The sequence below is a fragment of the Cetorhinus maximus genome, chromosome 1, assembly GCF_964194155.1.
Source record: "Cetorhinus maximus chromosome 1, sCetMax3.hap1.1, whole genome shotgun sequence".
NCBI classification, from domain to species: Eukaryota; Metazoa; Chordata; class Chondrichthyes; order Lamniformes; family Cetorhinidae; genus Cetorhinus; species Cetorhinus maximus.
In genome coordinates, this window is record NC_135879.1 from 189865783 (window position 1) to 189888134 (window position 22352).

The 22352-nt window shown below is 42.8% G+C and overlaps 1 protein-coding gene across 2 annotated transcripts in view; it reads left to right on the forward strand.

Moving 5' to 3' along the window:
• Positions 1-6690: 6690 nt before the first annotated feature.
• The window catches only part of myorg (myogenesis regulating glycosidase), a 47591-nt gene continuing 31929 nt past the window's right edge, over positions 6691-22352 (forward strand). For both annotated transcript variants that reach the window (XM_078551219.1, XM_078551223.1), the window contains exon 1: positions 6691-6871. The gene's annotated coding sequence lies outside the window, so the exon portion shown is untranslated. The remainder of the gene's footprint in view (positions 6872-22352) is intronic.

Genomic DNA, 22352 nt, shown 5'->3' on the forward strand with positions numbered 1-22352 from the left:
CTCTTCAGCTGAACTGATCTTAAAGTGACAGTCATAACAATCCTGTTGCGATGAAGGCCAATGTACCATTTGCCGTCCTAATTGCTTGTTGCATCTGCATGCCAGCTTTAGTGACTCATGAACAAGAACACCCAGGTCCCTTTGGACATCAACACTTCCCAACATCTCACCATTTAAGAAATACTCTGTGTTTCTGTTTTTTCTTCCAAAGTGTATAACTTCATACTTATTCACATTATATTTCATCTGCTATGTTCTTGCCCATTCACTTAGCCTATCCAAATCCCCTTGAAGCTTCTTTGCATTCTTCTCACGACTTACATTACTATCTATAGTTTTGTGTCATCAGCAAATTTGGAATTATTATATTTGGTCCCCACATCCAAGTCATTTATATAGATTATGAACAGCTGTGGCCCCAACACCAATCCTTATGGTACCCCAATAATAACAGCCTGCAATCATGAGAATGACCTGTGTATTCCTGCCCTCTTTTTTCTGTCCGTTAACCAATTCTCAATCATACCAGTATATTACCTCCAACCCCATGTGCTCCAATTTTATTTACTAACCTTCTGATTGGGACCTTTATCAAAACCTTCTGAAAATCCAAATACACCACATCCACTGGTTCTCCTTTATCTATTCTACAAGTAACATACTCAAAAAATTCCAACAGGTTGTCAAACATTATTTCCCTTTCATAAATCCATGTTGACTCTGTCCAATCATTTCATTATTTTTTAAGTGTCTAGTTATCACATCCTTGATAATAAATTCTAATATTTCCCTACTACTGATGTCAAATTTACAGGTGTTCTCTGTTTTGACTCTCTCCCTCCATTCTTAAACAATGGAGTTACACTTGCTATTTTCCAGTCTGCAGGACCTTTCCAGAATCTATAGAATTTTGAAAGATAGCCACCAATGCATCCACTATCTTTATAGCCATCCCCTTTAACATTCTGGGATGTAGCTCATCAGGTCCAGGGGAATTTATCAACCTTAAATCCAATTAATTTTTTGAGTACTACCTCTTTATTAATACTAATTTCTTTCAGTTCTTCATTTTCACAAGACCATTGGTTCCCTAGTATTTCCCTATGGAAAGACTAGCAAGGACAAATGAGGGTTCATTACAAGTGGAGACAGGAGAATTTGTGTCAGTCTTCATAGAGGAAAATACAGAAAATCTCCGTTTCTCCACCATTTCCCTATTCTCGATTGTAAATTCTCCTGTCTCCGCCTGTAATGGGCCCACATTTGTCCTTGTTAGTCTTTCCCTTTCCACATAACTAAAAGAGCTTTTACAATCCACCTTTATGTTTCTCACCAGCTTACATTTCATCTCTTTTCTCTTTCTTTATCAGTTTCTTGGTCCTCCTTTGCTGGATTCCAAATTACTCCCAACCCTTGGGTTTACTGCTTTTTCTGAGGACTGGGAGTAATCCAACACATGGCAGTAAAAGACAATGCTGAAGAGTCAGCAGTCATGGTGGTGTCATAAATAGTGAGGAAGAAAGCCTTAGATTACAGGATGATATAGGTGGGCTGGTAAGATTGGCAGAGCAGTGGCAAATGGATTTAATCCTGATAAGTGTGAGGTGATGCATTTTGGGAGGACTAACAGGGCACAGGAATACACAATGAATGGTAGGACCCTAGGAAGTACAGAGAATCAGAGGGACCTTGGTGTACATGTCCATAGATCCCTGAAGGCAGCAGCACAGATAGATAAGGTGGTTAATAATGCATATGGGATACTTGGCTTTATTAGCCGAGACATAGAATATAAGATCAGGGAGATTATGTTGCAGCTGTATAAAACACTAGTTAGGCTACAGCTGGAGTACTGTGTGCAGTTCTGGTCACCACACTATAGGAAGGATGTGATTGCACTGGAGACAGTGCAGAGGAGACTCATCAGGATGATGCCTGGGCTGGAGCGTTTCAGTAATGAAGAGAGACTGGATAGGCTAAGGTTGTTTTCCTTAGAGCAGAGAAGGCTGAGGGGGGACAAGATAGAGGTATACAAAATTATGAGGGGCATAGATAGGGAAGATAGGAAGAAACTTTTCCCCTTAGTGGAAAATAACCAGGGGGCATAGATTTAAGGTAAGGGGCAGGAGGTTTAGAGGGGATTTGAGGAAAAGTTTTTTCACCCAGAGCGTGGTTGGAATCTGGAACACACTGCCTGAGGGGGTGATAGAGGCAGGAACCCTCACAACATTTAAGAAGTATTTAGATGAGCACTTGAAATGCCATACAGGGCTACGGGCCAAGTGCTGGAAAATGGGATTAGAATAAATAGGTGCTTGATGGCCAGCACGGACACAATGGGCTGAAGGGCCTGATTCTGTGCTGTGTAACTCTATGACTATATGAGTACACTATATGTAGCAAAAGCTATGGGCCATGGCAATATTGCTGGACTTATGCTCCAGAGCTAAGTGTGCCTCTAACCAAACTGTTGCAACACAACAATCTACCCAACAAAGTGAAAAATTGCCCGGTATGTACTGTTACAAAGAGCAGGGTAAATTCAATCCAGTGAATTACATCAGTTTACTTTCAATCATCAGCAAAGTGATGAAAGATGTCATTGGTGGTGCATTCAAGCGACACTTACTCATCGATAACCTGCTCACTGATGCTCAGGACCACTCAGCTCCAACCTTATTACAGCTTTGGTCCAAACATCGACAAAAGAGCTCATTCCAGAGGCGAAGTGACAGTGACTGCCATTGACATCAAGGCAACATTTGACTGGGTGCGGCATCCACGAGCCAGAGTAAAATTGAAGTCAATGGGAATCGAGGAAATTCTCCATAAACTGGAGACAAATCAAGCCCAAAGGAAGATGGTTGAAGTTGTTGCAGGCCCATCATCTCATCCCAGGACATCATTGCAGAAGTTTCTCAGGGCAGTGTCCTCACTATATTTAGCTCTTCAGATAGAGAATCAGTCTGTGCTCACATGCAGCAAGACACGGACAATGGGCAGATAAGTGGCAAGTAACATTAATGCCACACAATGGCAGACAATGATCATCTCCAACAAGATTAAATCTAATAATCTCCCTTTGACATTCAATGGCATTACCATCACAGAATCCCCCCACTATTGACTCCACTGGACCAGCCACATAAATACTGTGATTACAGGGCAGGTCAGAGACTAGATATTCTGTAGTGAGTAACTCACTTCCTGGCTTCCCAAAGCTTGTCTACCACAAAGTACAAGTCAGAAGTGTGATGTAATACTCTCCAGTTACCTGGATGAGTGTAGTTCCAAAAATACACAAGAAGCTTGACACCATCCAGAACAAATCTGCCGCTTGGTTGACACCCCATTGGACATCTTAAACATTCACTTCCTCCACCATTAGCGCACAGTGGCAGCAGTGTGTATCATCTACTAGATGCACTGCAGCAACTTGCTAAGGCTGCTAGGAGGACTGGCACCAATTTTGTTTCCTGTTGTGCATGAAAATCTGGGCTGCTAAACAAGTGAAAGATTTGAGAGTCATGGTGGGTTTTGTGGGCAGAAATTAGTTTGGACAGAAGCTTTCCACTTCTGCTTTGCTTGTGTTGGAATCCAACACCAATCCGTATTCCGGAAATATTTATAAATGTGGTTAGAGCTAGTTGAACCAGTCATGACCTGCTGGACACCATAGTCTTGATAATGAAAAACTTACAATTGAAGATCTAAAGACTTCAAGTGATGGGGCTGCGACTACTTCCTTCGGCAATTTGTTCCACCATGGATGTTCTTGGAAAGAAAGATTGCTGATACATTGTCTTGGAAAGAAAGATTGCTGATACATTGTCTTGGAAACAAATGGTCTTTGCAGTTTGTGTTTTGCCATTGCTGGAAGGCACCAAGCACTTGTTTCTGTCAGTTCCCACTAGTTCATTCCATATTTTATAGAACATAGCCAGCCTACCTTTCTCCCTTCTTTGCTGTAGCGATTCTTATTCCAAATCTTTGGTCAAGGATTTGACACTAATAGGTGCATGATCATGCAGCACATCTTTGGATCACTTCAATCTTGTTTATATCTCCTGCCATATAAGGATCCCACACACAATGTGCATATTCCATGATTGGATGAATAAGCGTTTGATGAGCTGTAACTCTGATATTTTTGTTGCAATACCAAGGATTCCTCCTCAAAAAGTCAAGGACCTCGTTTGCTTTGGATGTTATCTGCTGAATGTGAAATCCCCATTGGAGATTTTTTTTTAAGATATATGGTTGTGTATATTGGAGAATTTGCTTACAGGGCTTAAAGCTATCTGTTGGCGGATTTTGTTTTGTCGGTGACGCATATGACATAGCATTTTTTGGCATTGAATGCCATCTCATCTTTAATTTTCCCTAATGCATAGCCCATGCAGTCACCTACAAATACTCACCCCCTGTTTTAGTGGTTTCATGGGTTTTTAATAAAAGTTTGAAGAGCCTTGGGTGTATTATGGTTACCTGTGAAATTCACTTATGCCCAGAATTCCATGCTCTTTTAAGAAATATTGTGATTTGCGTGCAGATTAAATGTGTATCTGGGCACAAATGACGAGGGAACTCTAGATTATAGAACCGGTGAATTGCTATAAGTGTATACTGTATTCCCTGTGCTTGAACAACAATTTGCATTTAATTTGCAACTTTAATGTAGATTAATGCTAATAAATAAATAGATGCTAATGAGACCCAGAGATCTGTGCTGTAAAGTTCCCAGCAGGACGGGCAGCATCTGTGGGGAGAGAAACAGGGTTAACATTTTTTTAACTATGTTTTTATCTCAGATTTCCAGCATCTTCAGTATTTTGCTTTTCTCCCACATGCTGCCACCTGATTCTCCAAAGGGGCAGAATGATGATTTACTCACTTCCTAGTTCAAGGCTTGAGCTCTGCAGCAACAAGGAGTTTTATTTCAACAAAACAGGTAAATCATACATTCTGATAAAAGCAAAAAACTGCGGATGCTGGAAATCCAAAACAAAAATAAAAATACCTGGAAAAACTCATCAAGTCTGACAGCATCTGCGGAGAGGAACACAGTTAACGTTTCGAGTCCATATGACTCTTCAACAGAACTAAGGAAAAATAGAAAAGAGGTGAAATATAAGCTGGTTTAAGGGGGGGGTGGGACAAGTAGAGCTGGATAGAGGGCCAGTGATAGGTGGAGATAGCCAAAAGATGTCATAGACAAAAGGACAAAGAGGTGTTGAAGGTGGTGATATTATCTAAGAAATGTGCAAATAGGTGACATTAAGGGTAGAAAGCAGGACGAGCAAGGTACAGATAGCCCTAGTGCGGGTGGGGTGGGGGGAAGGGATCGAAATAGGTTAAAAGGTAGAGATAAAACAATGGATGGAAATACATTTAAAAATAATAGAAATAGGTGGGAAAAGAAAAATCTATATAAATTATTGGAAAAAAGGGGGATTAGAAAGGGGGTGGGGATGGAGGAGAGTGTTCATGATCTGAAATTGTTGAACTCAATATTCAGTCCGGTAAAGTGCCTAGTCAGAAGATGAGGTGCTGTTCCTCTAGTTTGCGTTGAGCTTCACTGGAACATTGCAGCAGGCCAAGGATGGACATGTGGGCATGAGAGCAGGGTGGAGTGTTGAAATGGCAAGCGACAGGGAGGTCTGGGTCATGCTTGTGGACAGACCGAAGGTGTTCTGCAAAGCAGTCACCCAGTCTGCGTTTGGTCTCTCCAACGTAGAGGAAACCGCATTGGGAGCAGCGAATGCAGTAGACTAAATTGAGGGAAGTGCAAGTGAAGCGCTGCTTCACTTGAAAGGAGTGTTTGGGCCCTTGGACGGTGAGGAGGGGGGAAGTAAAGGGGCAGGTGTTACAGCTTCTGCGGTTGCATGGGAAGGTGCTGTGGGAGGGGGTTGAGGTGTAGGGGGTGATGGAGGAGTGGACCAGGGTGTCCTGGAGGGAACGATCCATGTGGAATGCCGCCGGGGGGTGAAGGGAAGATGTGTTTGGTGGTGGTATCATACTGGAGTTGGCGGAAATGGCGGAGGATGACCCTTTGAATGCGGAGGCTGGTGGGGTGATAAGTGAGGACAAGGGGACCCTATCATGTTTCTGGGAGGGAGAAGGCGTGAGGACGGATCCGCGGGAGATGGGCTGGACATGGTTGAGGGCCCTGTCAACCACCGTGGGTGGAAAACCTCGGTTAAGGAAGAAGGAAGACATGTCAGAGGAACTGTTTTTGAAAGTAGCATCATCAGAACGGATGCGACTGAGGCGAAGGAACTGAGAGAATGGGATAGAGTCCTTACAGGAAGCGGGGTGTGAGGAGCTGTAGTCGAGGTAGCTTTTTGCTTTTAATCATACATTCCACTTCGCTCATTGATGTGTAAAATAATAAATATTATCTATAAACAAAAACTTTAAACAGAGAGCGTGATGCCGCGTGGGGTAGTTGGCAAAAACTTTCTCTCCCAGCGCTAAAACGTGGGACTGCCATTTGAACTACGGTTCCCAGCGTGCATTGTAATAGATTGACGGCTGTCGTTAAGATACCGTTAACCGTAAATCTGCTGTGGATCACGACAGGTAGAAGTCCCACCCCCCCACTCCAGCTGATTGGCTAACACCGCAGAAGCGTCGCGGGCACTCGGTTGACTGACGGCAGCACAGGCCATTGTCTTAGCCAGCTGTTGAGCGACGGTAATGGAGGAGGCGGGGCTACCTGAGTGTTTGTGTTTGTCCTGGTTGGAGGTAGAGAGAATGCGGCTTTAATTTCGGGAGCCAGGACATGAGTGTCAGATTCCCCTTACTTCATGGTATCGCTGCGTTAGCTTTCTCTGCAGGAGGTACGGATATCAACCAACTGTTGTCATCGGTAAGTTGTTTATTTCAGTTTTCCCTCTTGCCTGGAGATGTCATTTTTAACTGGTCAGCTGGTCACAGAGATACCAACAGGTTATTCTCATCAATTAGCTGAATGTCGCTGAAATATGTTAGCAGTTCTAATACTTAAAAAAAAAAGTCGGGGTTTGTTAATTATTTATGTTAATTATTCATGTGTTGAAGGTGAGCGTTTTTTATGCAGAGAGCAATGGTGCAGGATACTGGGGATCAGATTCACTGTCAAGTGTTTTTGGTTTTAAAATTGTGACTTTTTTTAGATCACCATTAAACATGAGGCGTGTTATGCATGTTTACAAGGGTTTGCAATTTGTCAGGTCTTCCTAATAGTTCATTGCCTTAATATTTTTGGTTTATCAATGCACTGTGTAATCAGATAGAATTTTGACTTTTCTGGTCAAACGCTGTGGTACTGTACATAGTTCCACAATGTTATAGATCAGAAGATCTATAATACAACATATGCATATATATTCTAAACTGGAGCCTTTGTGATAGATCATCTGTGACTTTGCCCATGAATCACTATCCCTCCTTGACTTCTCTGTAGACTTTGGCACAACCGACTACAACATCTTCCCTTAAATCATCGCCATTGTCCAGTTTGGTAAGACTGCCCTTGCTTGGTTACACTCATCTATCAGACATCACCTTTGCTCCCCTAGCCTCCCGAAATATGTACTCTCACCATCGATTCCAGCCCTTGCCGAGCCACTGCCTCGGGCTGTTTGCAATCTCGGTGTCTTTTTGAACCTGACCTGAGATTCTGAGCCATATCCTCTCCATCACAAAGACTATCGATATCCTCCTCTGCAACATTGCCTTACCTTGCTTACACCTCCATCTCTTCCACTGCCCTAGCTCATCTGTGAGAGAAACCCTCACCATGCATTTGTTACCTCTGAACTTGACTATTCAATGGATCTTGCACCCTCCATTAAATTTATCTCATCCAAAACTTTGCTGTCATTTTCTTAACCTGCATCAAATTCCATTCAGCTATCAGCCCCTGAGCTATCTTTCATTTTGGTCCCCTAGCATCTCTGATTCAGAATTCCAATTTGTTTACAGTCACATCTGGACATAAAAGGGCTTATGACACTATTTTGAAGAAGGGTGGCGGGGGGTGTGGGGCGGAGTTATCCCGGGTGTCCTGTCCGATATTTATCCCTCAATCAACATCCCAAAAACCATTTGTGGCAGCTTTGATGGCTGTAAAGTTTTCTTTGGGATGTCCTGAGGTTGTGAAAACTCTATATAATAGCAAGTCTTTTTTTGTTCACCCTTTCTTTTCTGTAACCTATTCTGGCCTTACAGTGCCTGTCTGAAACTCTGCATTCTTCTGACTCTGGCATCTCCCCCTTTGCTCCACAATCTGCAGCTGTGCCTTCAACATCTAAGACCTTTCTGCCATAGTGCACCGAGGGGCTGGGAATTGTGTAGACCCCTTGGGCTGTACGACTCTCAAAGATTGTATGTAGTGAATACTAAATGTATCATAATTATATTGAAGCACCTCGGAGTGCAACGCGATGTATGTCGATAACTCCAATCCCATTGCACTGTCTGTCTGTAATGACCATATTGAAATGACTGTAATATTCATTGATTGTATTGAAGCACCTCGTGATCCATGTGTAAAAGCTGAATCTGATTGCATTATTTGTGATGGGCATTTGGAAATGTTTCGTAATGTTCTTTCAGATATTTTATGAATAAAGTATATTTTTCCAACAAATAATCTAGGCCATATGTTCTGGAATACCTAAATTTCACAGCCTCTCCACCTGTTTTCAGCTCGCTCCTTTTACCAATCATTTGGTCATCTGTCCTTATATCTCCTTTAGCATCCATTTGTCTGATTATTTGAGTGTGCCTGGTCTTGGGGTGTCTTTCTGTATTAAAAATGGTATGTAAATTAATGTTGTTTATAATTTGTGTGTGCAGTGGTCTCTTGGGATTGAAAATGGAAGATATACTCACAAGATAAATACGAATAAGAAGGCTATTCAGCCCTCCTTAATTCCTCCATCCAAAATGATACTACAGCCCTCCTCATTTGCAATATGTAATTGGATCCAGGGTTTATAACTCCGTTGTCTTTGACTGGAAGCTTAATCAATACCTAATCCTGTTGTGAAGAAAAGTTTTCTGATTGAAAAACTTTTTTTCTTACTAGTTTGAATTGTCTGCTTTATCCTACTGCATAATTGAATTTTAAAATTCAATGTAAAAAATGACTTGGTTTAACAGTAATGTTCTGAACTTGCCTTTCCCACTAACAGTATATTCTATATCTGTAAGATTACTTCTCCACAGCTCTTTGCTAAGCTGAAAAGCCCATATTTTTCTTGTCTTTAACTCTGACTCCTAACTGTAGAGATTGGTCTTGCAGCCCCTCTCTGCAATGCTTGAATGCTCGAATGTCTGTCTTGAGACTCAGCCAGCAGAAATGGACACACTGAAGATATGATCTGACTAGAGCACTGTAGAGTGACATAATCAGTTGGTTGTTTTCTTTTAATAGCACTCTGTGCTGAGACCATTGGAGTGCATAAGGTCATTTGAATATGGATTAAATACTGAAACTTTACTTATTTACAATATTGGATGGAAACTTTACTTTAGCTGTTCAATATTATTTTTAAAATTACTATTGTTCAAACAGGACTGTCCCGGCAGACTGATCGTGTCAGCCTGTTCCTGCCCCACGGAACTCATTTCTTGCTATCTTGACTCCATTCTCTCTCCCCTTGTCCAGTCTCTTTCCACCTACATCCACGATTCCTCTCACGCCCTGCATCATATCAACAATTTCCAGTTCCCGGGCCCCAACCGCCTCCTCTTCACCATGGACATCCAATCCCTCTACACCTCCATCCCCCACCGGGATGGTCTGAGGGCTCTCCGCTTCTTCCTCGAACAGAGGCCCGAACAATCCCCATCCACCACCACTCTCCTCCGTTTGGCTGAACTTGTTCTTTCACTGAACAATTTCTCCTTAAACTCTTCTCACTTCCTCCAAATAAAAGGTGTGGCTATGGGTACCTGCATGGGCCCCAGTTATGCCTGTCTCTTTATGGGGTATGTGGAACATTCCTTGTTCTAGTCCTATTCCGGCCCCCTCCCACAACTCTTTCTCTGGTACATCAATGACTGCTTCGGTGCTGCTTCATGCTCTCGTCTGGATCTGGGAAAATTTATTAATTTTGCTTCCAATTTCCATCCCTCTATCATTTTCACATGGTCCATCACTGACACTTCCCATCCCTTCCTTGACGTCTCAGTCTCAATTTCTGGTGATAGACTGTCCACCAATATTTTTTACAAGCCTACCGACTCCCACAGCTACCTCGACTACAGCTTCTCACACCCTGCTTCCTGTAAGTACTCCATCCCATTCTCTCAGTTCCTTCACCTCCGTCGCATCTGTTCTGATGATGCCACTTTCCAAAACAGTTCCTCTGACATGTCTTCCTTCTTCCTTAACAGAGGTTTTCCACCCACGGTGGTTGACAGGGCCCTCAACTGTGTCCGGCCCATCTCCCGCGCATCCACCCTCACACCTTCCTCTCCCTCCCAGAACCATGATAGGGTTCCCCTTGTCCTCACTTATCACCCCACCAGCCTCCGCGTTCAAAGGGTTTCCGCCAACTCCAGTATGATGCCACCACCAAACACATCTTCCCTTCACCCTCCCGGCAGCTTTACACAGGGATCGTTCCCTCCGTGACACCCTGGTCCACTCCTCCATCACCCCCTACACCTCAGCCCCCTCCCACGGCACCTTCCCATGCAACCGCAGAAGGTGCAACACCTGCCCCTTTACTTCCCCCATCCTCACTGTCCAAGGGCCCAAACACTCCTTTCAAGTGAAGCAGCGCTTCACTTGCACTTCCCTCAATTTAGTCTACTGCATTCGTTGCTCCCAGTGCGGTTTCCTCTATATTGGAGAGACCAAACGCAGACTGGGTGACTGCTTTGCGGAACACCTTTGGTCTGTCCACAAGCATGACCCAGACCTCCCTATTGCTTGCCATTTCAACACTCCACCCTGCTCTCATGCCCACATGTTCGTCCTTGGCCTGCTGCAATGTTCCAGTGAAGCTCAACGCAAACTGGAGGAACAGCACCTCATCTTCCGACTAGGCACTTTACAGTCTTCCGGACTTAATATTGAGTTCAACAATTTCAGATCATGAACTCTCTCCTCCATCCCCACCCCCTTTCCGATCCCCCTTTTTCCATAATTTATAATTTTTTTTACAAATATATTTTTTTCTTTTCCCTCCTATTTTTAAATTTATTTCAATCTATTGTTTCATCTCCACCTTTTAGCCCGTTTCGGTCCCTTCCCCCCACCCCACCCCCACTAGGACCATCTGCCACTAGCTTGTCCTGCTTGCTACCCTTAATGTCCCCATTAACATATCCTTTAGATAATATCACCACCGTCAACATCCCTTTGTCCTTTTGTCTATGACATCTTTGGCAGTCTCTTCTTGGCCTTCACCTATCACTGGCCCTTTATCGAGCTCTTCCTGTCCCACCCCCCTCTACCAGCTTATATTTCATCTCATTTCTATATGTCTGTGTCCTGATGAAGGGTCATACGGACTCAAAACGTCAACTGTATCCCTCTCCGCAGATGCTGTCAGACCTGCTGAGTTTTTCCAGGTATTTTTGTTTTTGTTCTAGATTTGCAGCATCTGCAGTATTTTGCTTTTATACTATTGTTCAATTGTTTTGTTGATGGTTTGTTACCTCTTAACTGATTTTGGCTGGCAAAAGTCACTTATTAAGTAGGAGGTGTGATTAAACAAATTCAGATCGGCTGATATTCCACTGCGCAGCCATTTGGGCTATTGTGTAAAGTAAAGAAATGTAAATTTGAGTTTAATAGTGAGGAATTAATTTTAAGCAGCAAGATTGGTATTGTGTGAAGGGTCAGTAGAGTGTGAGGTTCTTAACCTTGTTTGTTCTGTATTTTTACATTAATTTACTTACTTTTAGCTAGTCAACATGAGGAACCACTCAAACAGTTGTGTGCTGGCCAGTTTAATATGGAATTTATCCTCGGTGGGAGAGCATCCTTTTTGACTTAGTCTAAAATTATAATAGAGGGATTTAATTGCTAAATCGTGTCTAATCCAATAGGCTTTTCAGAGAAAATTGTTTAGTCTGTAATGTACTGTATCTGCGTAATGTGAGACATGCTATATGCTCTGTGTATCAGGGATGACCGCAGGTGCAGAAATTGTTTGAGCTGCTGGGGATGTTTTGTGACAAGGGAGGCTGAGGGAATCTCGGCTGTGACAAGCGTGAAGCAATTTTTAAAATTGTTTTTTGGTTGTCACTTTTGTCACTTTAAATAAGACCATTACGTGAGATTTTGCAAATCCACCTGCTGACTCAACTTATTTTAGTACAGACGTTGTGAAGTTTGCTGTTATTGTCTTTGATAACAGGCTTTAGGGACAGTCTTTGTATATTTGAGAACTCTATGCGTATAGACTCGTGATTAGTTCAGTTATGAAATTGAGAGCCTGTTATTTATGAATGAGGCTGGCAGTTGTCAATTTATATCCAGTCTTGCATCTGGTCAAGAGGTATAAAATGAAGGAACAGATAAGGATCCTCTTGATGTATTTGAATCAAACAAACTGAGATCTTCAGAGAGCAAAGTAGCTTTTAGCCAGCATTTTTCAGCTTTAAAGGAGACTAGAAGGAGGGGAGCTATGTACATATCAGTTGCTTATAGAGGTATAGGTGAATGTTTGAAACTAAGGAGGAAGGCAATTAAAATTTCTACTGTAAATATATATAGTACCTCAGAATCAGACATATATATACATTTACTGTGGTTTGATCGCAGTGAATTCTCTGACAGTCTCTGTGCTACGTGCATCGACAAAGTATGAGTCAGGAGTGTGATGGAATACTCCACTTGCCTGGATGGGTGTAGCTATCACAACACTCAAGAAGCTCAACACTGTCCAGGTCAAAGCAGCCCACTTGATTGGCACCGCATTCTCAAACATTCACTCCCTCCACCACCAATGCATAGTAGCAGCAGCGTGTACCATCTACAAGATGCACTGCAGGAGCTCACCAAGGCTCCTTAGACAGCACCTTCCAAACCCACAAACAACTAGAAGGACAAGGGTATCAGATAGAAGGGAATGCCATCACCTGGAAGTTCCCCTCCAAGTCACTCATCATCCTGACTTGGAAATATATCACTGTTGCTAGGTCAAAATCCTGGAACTCCCTCCCTAACAGCACTGTGGATGTACCTACACCACAGGGACTGCAGCAGTTCAAGAAGGCAGCTCAACATTACCTTCTCAGTGGCAATTAGGGATGGGCAATTAGGGATGGGCAATAAATGCTGGCCCAGCCAGCGAAGCCAACATCCTGTAAATGAATAAACAGCCTCCAATCTATCCTCATAGCTGAAGTTTCTTATCACTGGAACCATTCTTTTAAACCTCTTCTGCACTCTCTCCAATGTGTTCACATCTTTCCCATAATGTGACGCCAGAACTGGATACAATACTCCAGCTGAGCTCTAATGAGTATCTTATATAAATTCAGCATAACCTCCTTGCTCTTGTCCTATTAATAAAGCCCAGGATACTATATGCTTTAATAACTGCTCTCTCCACCTGTCCTGCCACCTTCAATGATCTATGCACATATACATCCGGGTCTTTATGCTCCTGCACCCCCTTCAAAATTTCACCCCTTATTTCATATTGTCTCTCCATATTCTTCTGACCAAAATGCACCGCCTCACACTTCTCCGTCTTGAACTTCATCTGCCACCTATCTGCCCACTCCACCAACTTGTCTATGTCCTTTTGAAGTACCACACTGTCCTCCTCACAGTTTACAACACTCCCAAGCTTTGTGTCATCTACAAATTTTGAAATTGTCCCCTGTACACCAAGATCTAGATCATTAATATGTATCAGGACAAGCAAGGATCCCAATACTGACCCTGGGGAACTCCACTACAAACCTTTCTCCAGCCAGAAAAATATCCATTGACCATTACTCTCTGCTTCTTATTTTTCAGCCAATTTTGTATCCACTTTGCTACTGCCCTTTTATTCTAACTTAATGGCCTGGCATATCCCTCACTCTACAGTAACTATTAAGTCAGGGGACCAGCCTTGGTTCAATGAAGAGGACATACCTGGAGCAGCACCATGGTGAAGCTACTACACAGGACTATTTGCATGCTAAACAGTGGAAGCAGCATGCTATAGGCAACGCTAAGCCATCACACAACCAACATTTCAGATCAAAACTCTGCAGTCGTACCACATTCAGACATGAAAGGTGATGGACAATTAAACAACTAATGGGAGGAGAGGCTCCATGAATACCCCTATCCTCAATGATCGGGGTGCCTAGCATAGCATTGCAAAAGACTTGTCTGAAGCATTCACAACCATCTTCAGCAAAGGTACCAAATGGATGATCCATCTCGGCCTCCTCCTGAGGCCTCTGCCATTATAGAATCCAGCTTTCAGCCAATTCAATACACGTCACGTGATATCAAGAAATGGCTGCGTGCATTACAGCAAAGGCTATGGTCTTTGACAACACCCTGGTTGTAGTGCTGAAGATATGTCCTTCAGAACTAGTGGTGCCTCTAGCCAAGCTGTTGCAGTACATCTAAAATACCTGGCAAAGTAGAAAACTGCCTTGGTATGTTCTGTCTGAAAAAACTGTCTTGGTATGTTCTGTCTGCAAAAACTGCCTTGGTATGTTCTGTCTGCAAAAAGCAGGACAAATCCAATCTGATCAGTTACTGCTCCATCAGTCTACTCTTGATCATCAGCAAACTGATGGATGGTGTCGTCATCAACTGTGCGATCAAGCGGCACTTACTCAGCAATAACCAGGGCACTAATGCTCAGTTTTGGCTTCTGACCTCATTCCATTCTTGGTCTAAACATGGACAAAAGAGCTGAACTCCTGAGGTGAGAGGAGAGTGACATCAAGACAGCATTTGACCAGGTGTGGCCTTAAGGAGCCCTAGCAAAACTGGAGTCAATGGGAAGCAGAAAAAACTCACCACTGGCTGGAGTCATACCTAGGAAAATCATTGTGCTGGCTGGAGCCAATTATCCTGGCCCAAGGACACCATTGCACCAGTTCCCCAGAGCAGTGTCCTGGGCCCAGCCATCTTTAGCTGTTTCATCAGTGACCTTCTCTCTCTAATGTAAGATCAGAAGTGGGAATGCTTGCAGATCATTGCAGAGTGTTCCCAACCATTTACGACTCCTCCGACACTAAAGTAGTACATGTCTGCATGCAGCAAGACATTCAGGCATAGGGTGATAAGTGATAAGTAACATTTGTGTCACATAAGTGCCAGACAATGACCAAATCCAACAAAAAAAAGCGTAACTACCTCTGACATCCAATAGGCCAGTCAGTTAAACTTCGGAGGTGGGGAAGCTCCTCGAAACAATAATTCGGGACAAAATTAACAGTCACTTGGATAAGAGCAGGTTAATTAAGGAAAGCCGCCATGTTAAGGGAAAATCATGCTTAACAATTTGCTGGAGTTTTTTGAAGGAGTAACAGAGAGAGTTGTCGAGAGTAATGATGTTGATGTGGTGTATATGAACTTTCAAAAGGCATTCGACGTAGTGCCGCACAACAGAATTATGAGAAAAGTTACAGCTGGCAACATGGATACGAAATTGGCTGAGTGACAGGAAAAACAGTGTAGCGGTTAATGGTTGTTTTTCCGGACTGGAAGAAGGTTTGTAGTGGAGTTCCCCAGGGGACAGTAGTGGAACCCTTACTCTTCCTGATATATATTAATGACCTCGACCTTGATGCACAGGATACGATTTCAAAATTTGTAGATGATGCGAAACTTGGAAGCGTCGTAAACTGCGTGGAGGATAGTGTAGAACTTTAAAAGGGCATCGACAAGTTGGTGGAATGGGTGGGCAAGTGACAAATGAAATACAAAGTGGAGAAATGTGAAGTGGTTCATTTTGATAGGAAGAACATGAATGGACAATATAAAATAACGGGTACAATTCCAAAAATTGGGGTGAGGGGCGTTCAGGAGCAGAGGGACCTGGGTGTATGTGCATAAGTCATTGAAGGTGGCAAGATAGGTTGAGAGCGCAGTTAATAAAACATTTAGTATCCTAAGCTTTTTATTGGGGGCATAGAGTACTAGAGCAAGGAGGTTATGTTAAACTTGTATAAAACACTGGTTTGGCCTCAACTGGAATATTGTGCCCAATTCAGCGTGCCACACTTTAGAAAAGATGTGAAGGCATTAGAAAGAGTACAGAAAAAATCCACAAGACTGATTCCAGGGATGAGGAACTTCAGTTACTTAGTATATTGAAGAAGTTGGGACTGTTTCCCTTGAAGAGAAGGTTGACAGGAGATTTGATATAGGCATTCAGTAGCTGGGAAAAAACTGTTCCCACTGGTGGAAGAATTGAGAATATGAGGGCACAGATCTAAGGTAATTGGCAACATAAGTAATGGAGACACTGGGAGAAATGTTTTAATGCAGCAAGTAGTTAAGATCTGGAATATGCTGCCTGAGAATATGGTGAAGGCAGGTTAATTGAGGCATTCAAGTGGGAATTGAATTATTATTTGAAAAGGAAGAATGCAGGTTTATGGAGAGAAGGCAGGGGAATGGCACTAGGTGCATTGCTCATTTGGAGAGCTGGCAAAGACACGACAGGCTGATTGGCCTCTTTTTGTGCTGTAACAATTCTGTGATTCTATGTGAACAGTATTGTCATCGTCAAACTCTACACTATCAACAGCCTGCAGGACATCATTGACAAGAAACTTAATTGGACCAGCAACATAAAATACTGTGACAATGAGCTTCGGTTAGAGGCTGGGTATTCTACGGCAAGTGATTCACCTCCTGCTGCCCCAAAGTCTGTCCACCATTCGCAAGGCACAAGTCAGGAATATGATGCATTATTCTGCACTTGCCTGGATGAGTGCAGCTCCAACAACCCTCAAGAAGCTTGTCACCAGTCAGGACAAAGCAACCTGCTCGATTGACACTTCATTCACCACCTTAAACATTCATGGCTTCCACCACTGGCACATCGTGGTTGCAATGCGTACCATCTAAGAGATGCACTGCAGCAACTCGAAGGTTTCTTGACAGCACCCCCCATGCCCCCCTGCACCCCAAGTCACATACCATTCTGACTTGGAAATATATTGCCAATCTTCTTTGTTTTAATGCTTTTATTCTTAATGCTGTTATTCCTGCTGCTAAATGTACACACAAAGCTCTTGCCACCTAGAAGGACAAGGGCAGCATAGGTACACCGCTACCTATAAGTTTGCGTGAAAGTGACACACCATTCTGATTAGGAAATATTCTTTTGTCATTGCTGGATCAAAATCCTGGAATTTCCTCCCTAACAGTGTTGTGGTGTACTTACACCACATAGACTGCAGCGGTTTAAGAAGGTGGCTCACCACCACCACCTCAATTATGGATGGGCAATAAAACTGGCCTTGTCAGTAACGCCCACATCCCATGAACAAATAAAATAAATAGAGCGGCAGGCAGACCCAAGAGTTGGCTGAAGCATGACGAAGGACCAGGAGTAGTGAGGGATAGTTGAGAGTGGAGTGAAGCATTGCCGAAGCGGAAGCAGCAAAGAGGAAAAGTTTTGTGTTTTCTCCCCCCTCCCTAACATTGAATATTCTTGCATGTGCACATACATGGTCAACACTTGGAACCTTTATGGCAATCCACAATGCTACATAAACCCTTGATGTCACTTGTTAAAGTTCTGAAATCCAGTTTGTGGACTGGCAGAAAGTACATTTGTCCATATGATTTCCACAGACCAGGGCTTTTTTTCAGTTCATCCATGCAGTCAAAGGAGGAGTTGCCAAGTTGCAGCTAGGTCCTTGCCATCATATCATGATGGAATATTCTATGCTTAAATTAAACTGTGGGTAAGTTTAAGGGAAGTTCCTCCTGGTGTAAGAGAATATCGCCACTTCCAATTTGCCAGCCCAAGTGACATACCATCCTGACTTGGAAATATATTGTCATCCCTTCTTTGTTTTAATGCTTCCTTATTGCTCTTGCTGCCAAATGCGCGCACACAGCTCTGTTGTGTAGCAGCTACATAAAGCATTGATTAAATAGCTGTGAGTTCTATTGATGCACCATACTTCCAAAAGTGTTTGAAATGTACTGTAAAAGAGTAGCTAGTCCAACAGACTACCTGAGAATTGTATTAAGGTCCCATACTGAAGTCCAAGATAACTTGATTTTATATTGGTTATAATAACAAAGGTACACAATGGTCTTGTGCTGAAGTCAAGTGCCAAACTTGTGCTGAGTGACTGCAGTGCACGTTTTATACATCACTGAGAAGCTGAATCAACTTTGCAAAATATGTATGCAACAAAATGTACATGGTGTCTGATTTTTTAAACCTGTGCAGTCTGAAAAGAAATTGTACATGTATGGTTAATTGTTTCTGAGAGTTTGACCCTGCATTACACACAAAATACATCCTATTCTATAACAATTTGATGGTCAATTTAAATGTGGTGTCGGGTGTTAATGCAAGTTGAATGCAACATTTTGTTCGAGTTATCATAGATCACATGGAGGAACAAGCAGCCCTGCTTTAATTAAATAGAATCATAGGAAGTTTATGGCACAGAAAGAGGCCACTTGGCTCATTGTGTCTGTGCTGGCCAAAAAACAAGCCAACCAGCCTAATCCCACTTTCCAGCATTTGGCCCATAGCTCTGCAGGTTATGGCACTTGAGGTGCATATCCAGGCATCTTTTAAATGAGTTGAGGGTTTCTGCTTCTACTAGCCTTCCAGGCAGTGAGCTCCAGACCCCCTCAGTCCTCTGGGTGTAAAAAGGTTTCCTTATCTCCCCTCTAATCTTTCTATCAATCACTTTAAATTTATGCCCCTAGTCGCTGACCTCTCTGCTACAGTAAATAGGCACTTCCCATCCACTCTATCCAGGCCCCTCAAAATTTTGTACATCTCAATCAAATCTCCCCTCAGCCTCCTCTGTTCCAAGGAGAACAACCCCAGTCTATCCAATCTTTCCTCATAGCTGCAATTTTCCAGTCTTGGCAATATCATTGTAAATCTCCTCTGTACCCTCTTTAGTGCAGTTACATAATTTCTGTAATGAGATGACCAGAACGGCACACAGTACTCAAGTTGTGGCCTAACTAACATTTTATATAGTTGCACGATAACCTCCCTGCTCTTGGATTCTATGCCTTGTCTAATAAATGAAAGGATTCCATATGCCTCCTTAACCGCCTTATCAACCTGACCTGCTACCTTCAGGAATCTGTGGACATTCACTCCAAGGTCTCTAACTTCCTGTACTCTGCTCAGTATGCTCCTATATATTGTGTAATCCTTTCCCTTGTTTGACCACCCCAAAAGTATCACCCCGCACATCCCATGCCACTTCCATTTGCCACTTTTCTGCTCACCTGACAGTCCGTTGACATCTTCCTGCAGTCCACAGCAATCCTCCTCACTATCAACCATGCAGCCAATTTTTTATGCTGTCTACAAACTTCCTGATCATTCCCCCTACATTTATGCCCACATCATTTATACCAGAAAAAGCAGGGGGCCTAGTACCCCTGCGGAACCCCACTGGAAACAGCCTTCCGGTCACAAAAACATCCATGAACAATTACCCTGTTGCCTGCCACTGAGCCAGTTTTGTATCCAGCTTGCTACGTTCCCCTGGATCCCATGGCCTTTTTTTTTTTAACCAGTCTGCCATGTGGGACCTTGTCAAAAGCTTTGCTATAATCCATGTAGACCACATCAACTGCACTACCCTCGTCAATCCTCCTTGTTACTCCCTCAAAAAATTCAATCAAATTAGTCCGACACGACCTTCCCTTAACAAATCCATGCTGACTGTCCTTGATTAATCCGTGCCTTTCTAAGTGACAATTTATCCTGTCCCTCACAATTGATGCCAATAATTTGCTCACTATCAAGATCAGACTGACTGGCCTGCAATTATTTGGTCTATCCCTCGCTCCCTTTTTAACTAGAGGTATAAATAGAGGTGAGAAGAACTCCAGTCCTCTGGCACCTCACCTGCATCCAGTGAGGATTAGAAAATGATGGTCAGACCCTCTGCAATTCCCTCCTTAGCTTCTTTTAACAGCCTGGGGCACACTTCTTCCAGCCCTGGCGATTGGTGTTTCAAGGGATGTCACCATTGATCACAACATCACTCCCTAGCCTGGGCTAGTGACTTTGATAGCTATGTGTTGAACCTTTGCAAAGGTGAAAAGATCATTGGTTGGCATCCTCTTAGATGGACAGCTCCAGGTCAGAGTTCTCCTGTTACAAATTGTATTCAGCCACATATACAGTAAATCACCAAGGCGCTGACAGTCTGTATTTCAGTGCTGCAGACAGCTGGCTCAGTGTACTTAGTATGGCACCAGTCAACAATATGGCTGAGTTGTTTCCAACAGGGCAAGACATGATTTTTCATGATTAAGGTCTGTTTTTAAAGAGAAAATGAATGGTCTCTGTTATTTTGCATGTCAAGAGTAGTCCAACTTTGGCTGTCATGCTATTGTTTGCTAGTCTTTGAATGTAAATAAAATTATTTGTTGGTTCAAAGAACAAATCTCGAAGAGACTATGTTTAGTTGAAGAAGACAGAATTCACGTGATCCATTCCAGTAGTTGATGTGCCAAGTTAGGATTCTCAATTATTGTCCCGAGTTATCACTATTGTTTACCTCATCGTTATTATGTTGAAAAAGCAGCACTCAGGATTTTGGGGGTCATTAAGTGTGCTTAGAAGACTGGCCAGTGATGGTGAAACCGAGAAAATGTCTAGTGTAAAGACTTAAAAATGCAACAAAGAGTAAAAATGATTTTTTTAATGTCATTAAAATTTTAATGAAGGAACTCGATTTATACCAAAACCTATGTTCTCCGTGAGATGCTGGTTTCCTACAATTTACTGTAGCTTAACGTTTTGCGCTATATTGCACTACATTGATTATTTTGTTAATAGGAACATACAAACATATGAAATAGGAGCAGTAGTAGGCCATTCAGTCCCTTGACCCTGCTCCACCATTCAGTAAGACCATGGCTGATCTGTTTGTGTTTTGAATTCCACATTCCCATCTACCCCCCGATAACCTTTGATTCCCTTGCCTAACAAGAATCTTATCGACGTTTGCCTTAAAAATATTCAAAGACCACCGCCTTCTGAGGCAGTGCTCCAAAGTCGCACAGCCCTCTGAGAGAAAAAAATTCTCCTCATTTCTGTCCTAAAAGGGCAACCACTAATTTTAAAACAGTGCCCCACCCCCCCAGCTCTGGACTCATCCACAAGAGGAAACATCCTTTCCACATTCACCTTGTCAAGGCCGTTTAGGATCTTGTCTACTTCAATCAAGTCATCCCTCACTCTTCTAAACTCCAGTGGAAACAAGCCCTGTCTGTCTAACCTTTCCCCGTAAGACAACCTGCTCATTCCAGGTATCAATCTAGTAAACCTCCTCTGAACCGCATCCAATGCATTTACATCCTTCCTTAAATAAGGAGACCAAAACTGCACAGACTATTCAGGATGTGGTCTCACCAATGCCCTGTATAACTGAAGCATAACACCCTTACTGTTATGTTCAATTCCTCTTGTAATAAAGGATAGCATTTCATTAGCTGCCATAATTACTTGCTGTACCTGCATACTAACTTTTTTGACTCCTGCACAGGAACACCTAGGTCCCTCTGCAGCTTGGAATTCTGCGGCTGTTCTCCATTTAAGTAATACTCTGCTTTTTTATTCTTTCTTCCAAAATAACAATTTCACAGCTTCTCACATTATACTCCATCTGCAGTATTTATGCCCACTCTGTTCTGCAACCTCCTTACGTCCTCTTCACAAAATACTTTCCTACCTATTTTTGTGTCATCTGCAAATTTAGCTATCATGCCTTCACTCCCCTCGTCTAAGTCATTGATATAAATTTTAAAAAGATGAGACCCCCGCAGGACTCCACTCATCACATCCTGCCAATCAGACCCATTTGTGCATACTCTGTTTTCTGCCAGCCAGCCAATCTTCTATCCGGGCTAATATATTACCCGCTATACCATGAGCTTTTATTTTCCGCAATAACCTTTGATGTGATACCTTGTCAAATGCCTTCTGGAAATCCAAGCACAGTACGTCTACAGGCCCCCTTTATCCACAGCGCATGTTACTTCTTTGAAGAACTCTAATAAATTGGTTAAACATGATTTCCCTTTCACAAAACCATGCTGATTCTTCCTGATTACCTTGAGTTTCTCTAAGTGCCCAGCTATAACATGCTTAATGATTGATTCTAACACCTTCCCCATGACCGATGTCAAGCTAACTGGCCTA